The sequence below is a fragment of the Podarcis pityusensis genome (assembly GCF_964106645.2).
Source record: "Podarcis pityusensis genome assembly, chromosome: 16".
Taxonomy (NCBI): Eukaryota; Metazoa; Chordata; class Lepidosauria; order Squamata; family Lacertidae; genus Podarcis; species Podarcis pityusensis.
In genome coordinates this window covers 1,726,077-1,736,576 of record NC_138041.1, presented here as the reverse complement: position 1 = coordinate 1,736,576, position 10,500 = coordinate 1,726,077, and the positions used below count along the sequence as shown (strand labels likewise).

The 10,500-nt window shown below is 40.4% G+C and overlaps 1 pseudogene across 1 annotated transcript; it reads left to right on the top strand.

Annotated features, from left to right (window-relative positions):
* Positions 1–640: 640 nt before the first annotated feature.
* On the top strand, positions 641–10,095 carry LOC308464798 (vomeronasal type-2 receptor 26-like; annotated as a pseudogene). Its single transcript has 6 exons — positions 641–843; positions 1,907–2,198; positions 3,143–3,997; positions 6,717–6,944; positions 7,918–8,044; positions 9,211–10,095. The product of its transcript is annotated as a vomeronasal type-2 receptor 26-like (transcript).
* Positions 10,096–10,500: the final 405 nt, after the last annotated feature.

Here is a 10,500-nt window from a genome sequence, read left to right as displayed (position 1 = left end):
GCCTTCTCTGTGGTGCTGTCTAGGTTGTGGAAATCCCCACCAAATATATTACTGGCATGAACACTGGTTATTTTTTTAGTATTAAATTTCACACAGCTCTTTGCAGAGTTTGGACAATCTTCTGTCTTGAAGTAATGAGCCTGTGATTTCAGCACCAACAAGGCTGAACTAGAACAGACAAATTGGCTCAATTTGCGACATGCACCTACAAATACAGATGTCTCATTATCTTGAGAATCTTTTCTTGATGTCAGTCATTGCACTGTCAGGAGGAGGTCTGGGAGCAAATTTTGCTGAGGTGTGATAAGCATATTTTCTTCAGCAACGTCTCATAGAAACAGCAAGAGATTATTATCTACCCTATAATTTTATGACTGGTGATTATTATCCTCTGTCTTCTTCAGCAAAGCAACAGAACTAAAGGATATTTATAATATCCCCTGCATCACTCCAAGTTGGAGCTAGAGATATCGCCACTCAGTCAGTCTGATCACTGAGACACAGTCTGAAACTTAGATAAACCAGGCCACCGCTTATATAAGGATGTGCTATTCAACATCGGAATCAGAGAAGGATAATGTATTGGCAAGTGTATTGGAATGCAGAAGGGGTTGTTTTATGCAAGATAGTGGCGTTTGTAATGTTGGTGCTGGTGTTTTTGCCTCAAGTGGTATCTAAGGTTCCCAGCATCAAATGTGATGTCAGTGACCCTCTTTCTATTCTCCACAAGCATTACCAATCAGGAGACCTCATTATTGCTGGTATTATGTCTCATATATACAGATTCTCCAACTCTATAAGTTTCAGAGAACGTCCCTCTAATGACCTCTTTGATGGCACCCTGTAAGTTTCCTTCAATGTTTTTCCATGACAAGTTTGTCCTTATTAAGTCCAGTGGATAGGTGGAGTTCACAGCCAATCCATCTTTCCTTTCTTTAATGAATGGCACACCTTCCCTAACTAAATACCACATCATCTCCATCGTGTTCCCGTTTTTATTATAGTAATTCCAGACAAGGATCCAGTATCACAAGCCTCCTTCTGGAAGAATTTTCTAATTAAAAAGAGCTAGCAAATGTTAGTCCTGCTCCAGCCCTACTCATCTAGGTGTTAGATCAGCGAGTGGCCCTTGGCGGGGTGGGGTGGGGGACTGTTATAAAATATTTCATTTCAGTGCTCATTGGCTTTGGGGGAAGAATATTAGGTTACCCCAGATTGTTAATTTTTGCAGCTGGACATGGTCACTGATAGCCAATTGCACAAAATGCCATAAAATAAATGAAGTGGCGACCACCCTTGTGAGCCACCTTAATTTCTACCCATTTGGTAAAAAAGCCTATCCACAGAACCTATTTATGGGATAGCAATGCTTCTAGAGGAGTAACAGTGCTCTGATTTTTGTGTTATCAACTGTGCCTGCATCTGAGCTCTAACTGCTTTGTCAAAGACTGTATATTTCCATTTCTTTGCCATTTAACTATAACTTCTACATTTTCCCTGTGTGTGCGCGCTCACACAAGCTATATACATCACACATACTATTGGCATCCATTCTACTCACATTCTACTCACCTCCTACCCCCACCCCACCAATTTCCCTATGTCTGAAATGTTTGCAAATGTGTACAAAATCCCGAAATAATAATATTTTTGTTCAAAAAGGGGGAGGATGTTAAATTCTAGATATATCGGTCCCATTTTAGAAAGAACACAAAGTAATTCGACTCTCCAGAATTTGGGGAGAAATGTTACAATCCTATAGAGAAACTGGAATGAAGAGAATTTCTTTTAGAGATCCTTCTGTTAACTGCTAACTTTCAAAGCAGAAACTGGTAGTGCTCTTGTAAACAAATATGACAAATATCCCCCTCTGCATGACAGCATTTCTTTATATTTCTGATTACAGGTCAATGATTCAGATCTACCAACATATTCTAGCCTCAATATTTGCTGTAAAGGAGCTTAACGGAAATCCTAAGATTTTGCCTAATCTCACCCTGGGCGTCCATATCTACAATAGCTATTTCAATCCAAGATGGACCTATCAAGCCTCACTGGAGGTCTTCTCCACCCAGGGCAGATTCATTCCTAACTACAAATGTGATACTATCAACAACCCAGTAGCTGTCATTGGGGGACCCACCTCTGAAGTTTGTCTCCACATGGCAGACATCCTGTGCATTTACAAGATTCCACAGGTAATACATGTGTGTGGAACTGGAGAGTTTATGAGAGCATCAGCCACATCCCTTGGTTTCAGATATTGATTTGTACATTGAAGATAGGAATTGCTTCCAAAATACCATATTTAACAGTGGAAGATTTGACAGGTTTTCCCTTTAAATGTTTGAAGGGGTGAATCTTTATTGAGAGAATACAGTGGTTGGGAGCATTTGGGGGGTTGTTGGTGTGTGTGTGTTATAGTGCTTTGCGAAGACTTGTTGACGCACTTGTGGCCATGCTTATGGTTGCACTAGCATACCAGTATCTAGTCTTATCTGCAAGATCTGCCATTAGATCCCAATGTACTTTCTGTCCACCTCGCTATAAGACCTATAGGATTACCCAATATAGGATTAGCCAATGTGGTGTCTTCCACTTATGAAAAGCATGTAGGTTATGGGTGATAGCCAATTAAGTCAGACAAAGGATCACCTCTGTGTATGACTTGTGCTATATGTCAGAAACACTTAACATTCCATCGGCAAACAATCAAAGGAATCTCCAAAGAAGATTCCTTTAACACGATCTGGTCTCCCTTTTTCTCTTTTATTGAAGAAGAACAGGATATTTTAATGCCACCATCATCACTGAGGTTTCTGTGGAGGGGACATATTCCTTGGAAATACCTGGTATTGTAACTGTATTGTAACTTTTGAATAAATGTGTTTTTTTAAAAAAAAAATAGAAACATTTAAGTTAACTAAGATCAGTTATTTTTGAATTCAGAAGGCTGTATTTCCTTAAAATGAATACAATCCTTAGATCAGGCACAGCCAAAATGTTTGCCCTCTAAAAATTGTGGACTACAATTCTCACAGTCTCTGACCATTGGCCATGTTGACTGGGACTTATGGGAACTGGAGTCCAAAAACATCCCATCTAACCCTAAATTACACTGATTTCCCCCTATTTTCCTTAGTTCATCTATGGCACTGCTCCAGTGGTAAATAAGAAAAGTCAGACTGTCCTCTACCACCAGATGTTTCCAGATGTGGATCATCAATATAAAAGGATTCTTCAGTTACTGCTTCATTTCAGGTGGACATGGATTGGGGTGGTATCTGCACATGACAACGGAGAGAAATTCATACATACAGTGGTTCCCATGTTTGCTCAGAGAGACATCTGCTTTGACTTCATTTTATCAATGCCCCAAATATCTTACTCCAATGACTTTGATAAGAAAATTGATGAGTTGATTAAAACATGCAATGTTATCAGGAATAGCACTGTTAATGCAATGATCGTTCATGGTGAAATTGATACCATGGTAGGTTTGAGAATGTTGCCTGTTTATACTGACTGGGGTAGATCAACAAATGACAAAGGTAAAATCTGGATTATGACATCCCAGATGGGTTTCACATCAGTTTCCTTTCAAAGAAATTGGGACATAGATTTCCTTCATGGTTCTATCTCCATTGCCGTTCACTCTAAGGAGGTAATAGGATTCCAGAAATTTCTTCAGATGATAAAACCTTCTTCAGGAAACCAATATGCCTTTATCAGAGAGTTTTGGGGAGACACATTTGAATGTTCTTTCCTCAATCCCATGACAGACATAGACAATGGAAAAATCTGCACTGGAAGGGAGAAACTGGAGACTCTGCCTGCCTCTGTTTTTGAAATGAGCATGACAGGCCACAGCTACAGTGTTTACACTGCTGTCTTTGCTGTGGCACATGCATTGCATGCCATGCATTCATCAAGGTTCAAGCACAGAGCAATGGTGGATAAAGGAAGAATGAAGATTCTGAGTCAACAGCTGTGGAAGGTAATGTTCTGAGCACACTAAGAATGTAGGAAAGTAAGAGCATAGAATCATAGAATTATAGAGTTTGTAGAGACCTGAAGAGTCATCTAGTCTAACACCCAGGAATCTCAGCTAAAGCTTCCGGGTTAGCGCGATCGGCTAATGGCGGATTCCCTCCGAGCTCCGGAGGGAATCGGCTTGACAGGGGCTGGGTCTTGCCGTGCCGGCGACACGGGGACCCTCAAAAACCACGGGCATAGGAGCCCGTGGACATGGTGACTCGGCGGGCATCGTTAAGCGCCCTCCCGACTCGCGAAGGAGCCTTTTTAAAGGCTACGGAACGGGTGCCGGGGAGCGGCGTGGTGCTGTGAGTCTTCTGCTTCCCCTGCCGAGCGAAGCCGCATGCCATTTGTCGGAGAGAGCTGACTTCTTCCTATTAAAATTTGGACTTAAAATCAAGAACAACAACCCGTGAGTAATTGGGAAATTGGATTACAAATAATTTGATTATGAATTTGGCACGAGCGGGGGAGGTGAAAAAAAGGGAAGTCCGCCCCCCCCTTATTGTAAACAGTTTGAAGCAAGGAGCTGTCAACTAAGGTTGCGTGAAGAATTGGGGTAATTCGATAAAAGATATAAATTCCACAGATTTAAAGGACTAAGCTAGTGTGCCGGAGGACAAAAGTTTAATTATTTGGACTAAGTACCACCTTTCTCAAGCCCGGGAGTAACCCGTGAAAAGAGCCTGCAGAGGATTTATAGAAAGCTTTTGACAGCTGTCAAATTAGCTGTCAAAGCCGGAAAAATCAAAGCTTAAATTCTAACCGGCTATACTGCTACAAAATATTGAAAGTAAAGAAAGACTGATACAAATAAACTTGATTTTTGGATTGGAAGGGAAAAGAAATACTAAGTAACTAGAATCCCTCTAGAGGGGATTCTTGGATATTACAAGAATGGAACTAGGTCGGGAAATACGAGCTGACTTGCAAGAGCTTATTTTTCTCATGGGAAAGCTGCAAGAGAGGATAGAGCAAGGCCATGTTTTGTCTACAAGTCCTACGAAACCGAAGTCAACAGAAAATATACTTACTGAGTTGGAAAGGGACTTGATGCTCAAAACACAGGCAGCTGGACAAGAAAAGAAACCAAAGACTAAGACATCAGCTGAACAGGAGGAGCAGAAAGAAGGGGTGGCTGAAAAGTTACAGAAGATAAAAGAGAGCCGGAGACCTGCCAAGAAGAATTCCAATTCGACTAAGATGAAAACTGGATTATTTGGGACATATAGACTTAAGAAACAGAGTTGGAGCTCCACCTCTAAACAAGTAGGCCTTGCTGGAAGAAATATGGTTAACATGGAGAAGGTACTTCCCCGACCTGGGGCGTTCAATATGAAAGATTTTCGGAGAAGCCGGCGGAAAGGGACTGAGAGAGATCCGAGAGCCTCGGACGTAAGGTCACCAGGCTAAAAAGATGGACTAATTGGACTTTGGTTTGGGACTGAAACCGGGAAGAGAAGGGTGGGGTTTAGAAGTCCAAAGGGGGCCTGATTTTTATTTTGCAGTGTAAAATTATATGCTCTTTATTATTATAAGAATGGGGAATCTGTGGATGGGAATTAGGGACAATCTTAGGGAAGGTATCTTATTATTTGTTTTTATATCTCTTTTTTTTTATCTTTTTTTATGTATGATTAAGGTATATATTCTAAAAATTGCTAAATAATCTAAATTAATGGATAATAATGAATTAAGGTTTAAAATTATTATAAAGAATCACATTAGTAATTTATGGTTAAGTAAATTAATAAATTATGATTAGGACATTAAGGATAAAAACTTGCTTGAATAAACAATCGGAGTTGGAATACAATAAGGGGAGGCGTGGGGAAGTCATGAAAAGAAGTTATTGAAAATGAGACTTAAAAGGTGGAATTCTTTTTTTTTTTTTATGTCGTGTTTTGTGTTATTTTTGTGTGTGTTTTTGTTTTGTTCTTTTTTTGTAACCTTTTGAAACTTTAATAAAGATTATTTTTTAAAAAAAAAAAAGGAATCTCAGCTAAAGCATCGATGACAGATGGCCATCCAACCTCTGCTTAAAAATCTCCAAGGAAGGAGAGTCCACAACTTCCCAAGGGAGACCATTCCACAACTGAACAGCCCTTGCTGTCAGAAAGTTCTTCCTGATGTTTAGTCAGAATCTCCTTTAATGTAACTTGAAGTCATTTGTTCAGGTCCTACCCTCCAGAAAAGGAGAAAACAACCTTGCTCCATTTTCCATTAGACAGCCGTTAAGATACTTGAAGATGGCCATCAGTCTCCTCTTTTCCAGGCTAAACATCCCCAACTCCCTCAATCTGGGACAACTCCCTCAATCAGGCAGGAGAAAGCAATCTTGCTGCATCTTCCATGTGACAATCCTTCAATTATTTGAAGATGACTATCATATCTGCTCCCAGTCTCTTTTCCAGGCTAGACATGTCTAGCTCCTTCAACCGTTCCTCATAAGGGTTGGTTTAGAGACCATGGATCAATCTGTTCCTGTCTATTCCTTCTGCTGACGGGCAGAGGGCAGGAATCATTCTATGCATGTCTACTTGACATATTTTTTGTTTCTAAATCTTAATGTAAATTTGAATTTGGTTTAGTCATTCTTAGGGCAAACTTTTCGTTAGATAGATTCATTGAAATCCCCATGATTTCCTCATGAATTGCTATTTCTTTCCTTGCCAATTTAGCTCAACCAGTTTGTAAGAAGCATCTCATTTAATACTAGTGCTGGAGGAAAAGTATCCTTCAATGAAAATGGTGAGATAGAGGCTGGATTTGATATTATGAATTGGCTCACGTTCCCAAACCAGTCTTTCTGCAGAGTCAAAGTTGGAAGCATAGACCCCATGGCCCCTCAAGAAGAAGTGCTCACTATTTCTGAGGAAGCCATTGTGTGGCCCAACAGGTTTAACCAGGTAAGGTCCATTCATGTATTGGGGGCTATTCATTAGTCCCATCTCCAATTTTCAACAGTTCAGATATTGGCATAGCTCTGCTCATCTATAGCTTTAGTGTACACATGGGGACATGGGTGCAGAGGTCTTCTTTGCTGTGTCAGTTGGGTGATGTCACCCATCCAAACCCTTCTTTTCATCAAATAAAATATTCTCCTTGGAAAACTTTAATATTTAAAGAATTTGTAGACATTTGTCCTGAAAGGTTGTAATCAAGGATTATACTACAAGGAATACATTGAACATACTTCTAAACATCACCAAGAAATGTAGAAGTATAAACACAAAAAATGAATAAAAATAGGCTTAAAATTATAAGCAAACTATAACCAAGCAAAAAAAACCAATTTCATCGGAGGGACAGGAAATTATAGTAACCCGCATTTCAATGTGTTCCAAAATATGAGATGGTGCATAGAGTTCCCATTTTTTATCCTATGGATAAGTATTACCAGTAGTACAAAAGGTTCTATGAAGCCTCTGCATTCTAAATTCCAGATTTATTGCTATTTTGGAAACCTAACATAAACTCAACACATTTCCACATGGATACCAGTATAACGAGATGAGATATAAATGTTGGAGTTCAATAATGTTTACACATTTATTAAAGAGTCAAAGGTGTTTGCATTGAAGATCTGATTTTATTAAACTGCCTCAACCTCACCTCCAAAGTGAGTGTTAACCACCTGGCATGAGGCAATAGATACACGACCCCCATCATACCCCATAGGAATAACCCAACCACACTCTGAGCCCTATAAGAGTTGTTCCAGTTATTGCTGGTTCCTCATGACCCTCACATTGAAATATGTGCTTAGAGAAGACTGGCCAAATCTCCAACCCCAAAGATGGTTCGCCTTTCATGGGATAGGGGGTAACACGGCAGAATTTCACCATCTAGTAAACATCCTCCTCTTTCATCTGTGGACAGGCACAGCCTCTTTCTCTTTGTAATGACAATTGCCCCATGGGTTATCGTAAGGCAAAGAAGGAAGGGATGCCATTTTGCTGCTATGATTGCCTTCCATGTCCAGAAGGGAAGATTTCCAACCAAACAGGTAAGGAAGTCATGTCCAGAGTCTATGGACACTAATGGGGTCACTAGCCATCAATTGGAAAGGTTATGTAGAATTTTATGTAGAATTTAAGGATGGTTAGAATCAAAGGGTTAGAAGGGCCATCCAGTCTAACCACCTGTGGTCAATAACAACAACAACAACAACAACAACAACAACAACAACAACAAGAATAATAATAATAATAATAATAATAATAATAATAATAATAATAATAAATTGATTGTTTTCTACCTCACCCATCTGGCTGGGTTCCCCAAGCCACTCTGTGCAGCTCCCAACAGAATATTAAAAACATGATAAAACATCAAACATTAAAAACTTCGCTAACAGGGTTGCTTTGAGGTGTCTTCTAAAAGTCAGATAGTCATTTATTTCCTTGACATCTGATGGGAGGGCATTCCACAGGGCGGGCGCCACTATCGAGAAAGCCCTCTGCCTGGTTAATGATATGAGGGCAGCACCTTACATTTGTCATTACGTAGATAAAAATAGGATTCACAGCCCCACATGTGCCAATCATTATGTTGGAGGTGGGGGGCAAGGACATGAACCACACACAAAATGGAGATAGAAAAGTCTGCTTTGGGAATGCTACATTTTTCAGAACTTCAAAATCCCTTTAAAAATAGCTGCACAGGCAACCTCCCAGACAAGACCAATAAGGACAGAATATGCTAAGTGCTGTTGGAATGCAAACTGACATGTTGGGAGAAGTGGAATGAAAACAGGATAAGAGAGGGAGTGGAAGGGTATCCTGTACTTTCAGGAGGTGTTTTTTTCCACCTAAGAAAGAGAGAGATGATGACAGAAATGGAAAGGAAGAGAATGACGGCTGAAAGTGTATAAGCTAAAACAGAAAGGAAAATAGAAATATTCTGCATACTTCTAACTGATAATATCTTTGAAGAGAAGCCACGCTCGGTCATAGGACTCAGCTTCTAAAATGGAGGTGGGCATAAAGACCCAGGTGGCCCATGGAACATCCCATAGTTTGGTATCTTACAAATTGCATGAGGAGACCACTTAATTCTTTGCCAGATTTGAACCTGTAAAGTCTCATTCATATTGTTGTAATGCTGTCTTGATAATTTTAGTGCAATGCACATAACGCTGTCATGTACAGAAACCAAACTTTTCTTTTTCAGACATGGACGACTGCTTTCCATGTCCACAAGATCATTATCCAAACCTAGAACAGGATTCGTGCATTCCAAAATGCATCAGTTTTTTGTCTTATACAGAGCCTTTGGGGATCAGTCTGGCCACTTTGGCTCTTTCGTTTTCCTTCATCACAGCTTTGGTGCTGTGCATCTTCATTAAGCACCGGGACACTCCCATCATCAAAGCCAATAACCGGAGCCTCACCTTCTCCCTCCTCATTTCCATCTCCCTCTCCTTCCTTTGCTCACTGCTCTTCATAGGCCAGCCTGACAAGGTGACCTGTCTCCTTCGACAAACTGCTTTTGGCATCATCTTTTCAGTGGCAGTTTCTGGCCAAGACAACCATCGTGGTTCTTGCTTTCACGGTCACAAAACCCACGAGGAAATGGGTGGGGAAAAGACAAACTTTCTCCATTGTTTGTTCCTGCTCTTTTATTCAAGCCACTCTTTGTGGTGTGTGGCTGACAACTTCTCCCCCATTCCCAGATTTAGACATGCACTCAATGACTAAAGAAATCCTTCTGGAATGTAATGATGGCTCAGTCACCATGTTCTACTGTGTCTTAGGCTACATGGGCGTACTAGCTATGGTCAGCTTCACTGTAGCTTTCTTAGCCAGGAAGTTGCCTGACAGTTTTAATGAGGCCAAATTCATCACCTTCAGCATGCTGGTCTTTTGTAGTGTTTGGCTGTCCTTTGTTCCCACCTATCTGAGCACAAAAGGGAAATACATGGTGGCTGTGGAGATCTTCTCCATCTTAGCTTCCAGTGCTGGCTTACTGGGGTGTATATTCTTCCCAAAATGCTACATTATTGTGCTTAGGCCTGAACTGAACAGCAAGCAGCAGCTGAGAAGAATAAAGCATTGAGGCATCTAATATTCTGTGGCCCTCATCCCTTGGTCAGGAGGAAACAGAGGAACTTCACATAGCTGCAAGAAACATGTTTGAGTGAATTTATTTGGGAGTCATCACATCACATTTTAACTTTAAAGGATGTCTGCATTGCTGTTGCATGAGTTGTGGCCACATTGAAAATGTGTTGTGCTAAATAGATGAGTATTTAACAAGGAGACCTCTGTGGCAAGAGAATAAAATTGAGCAAACTGCAGTGCTGAAAGATCTTCTGTCATTTTAATACAGTAATTATTTTCTCCCCCATATGTTTGCATTTGTTGAACTCCGCAATCAGGAATAAATGTATATACACACTGAAGTGTTTTCTCTCTCTCTGCTTCTATGATACAAACTGATTGGGTCTGTGATATTCTTTCT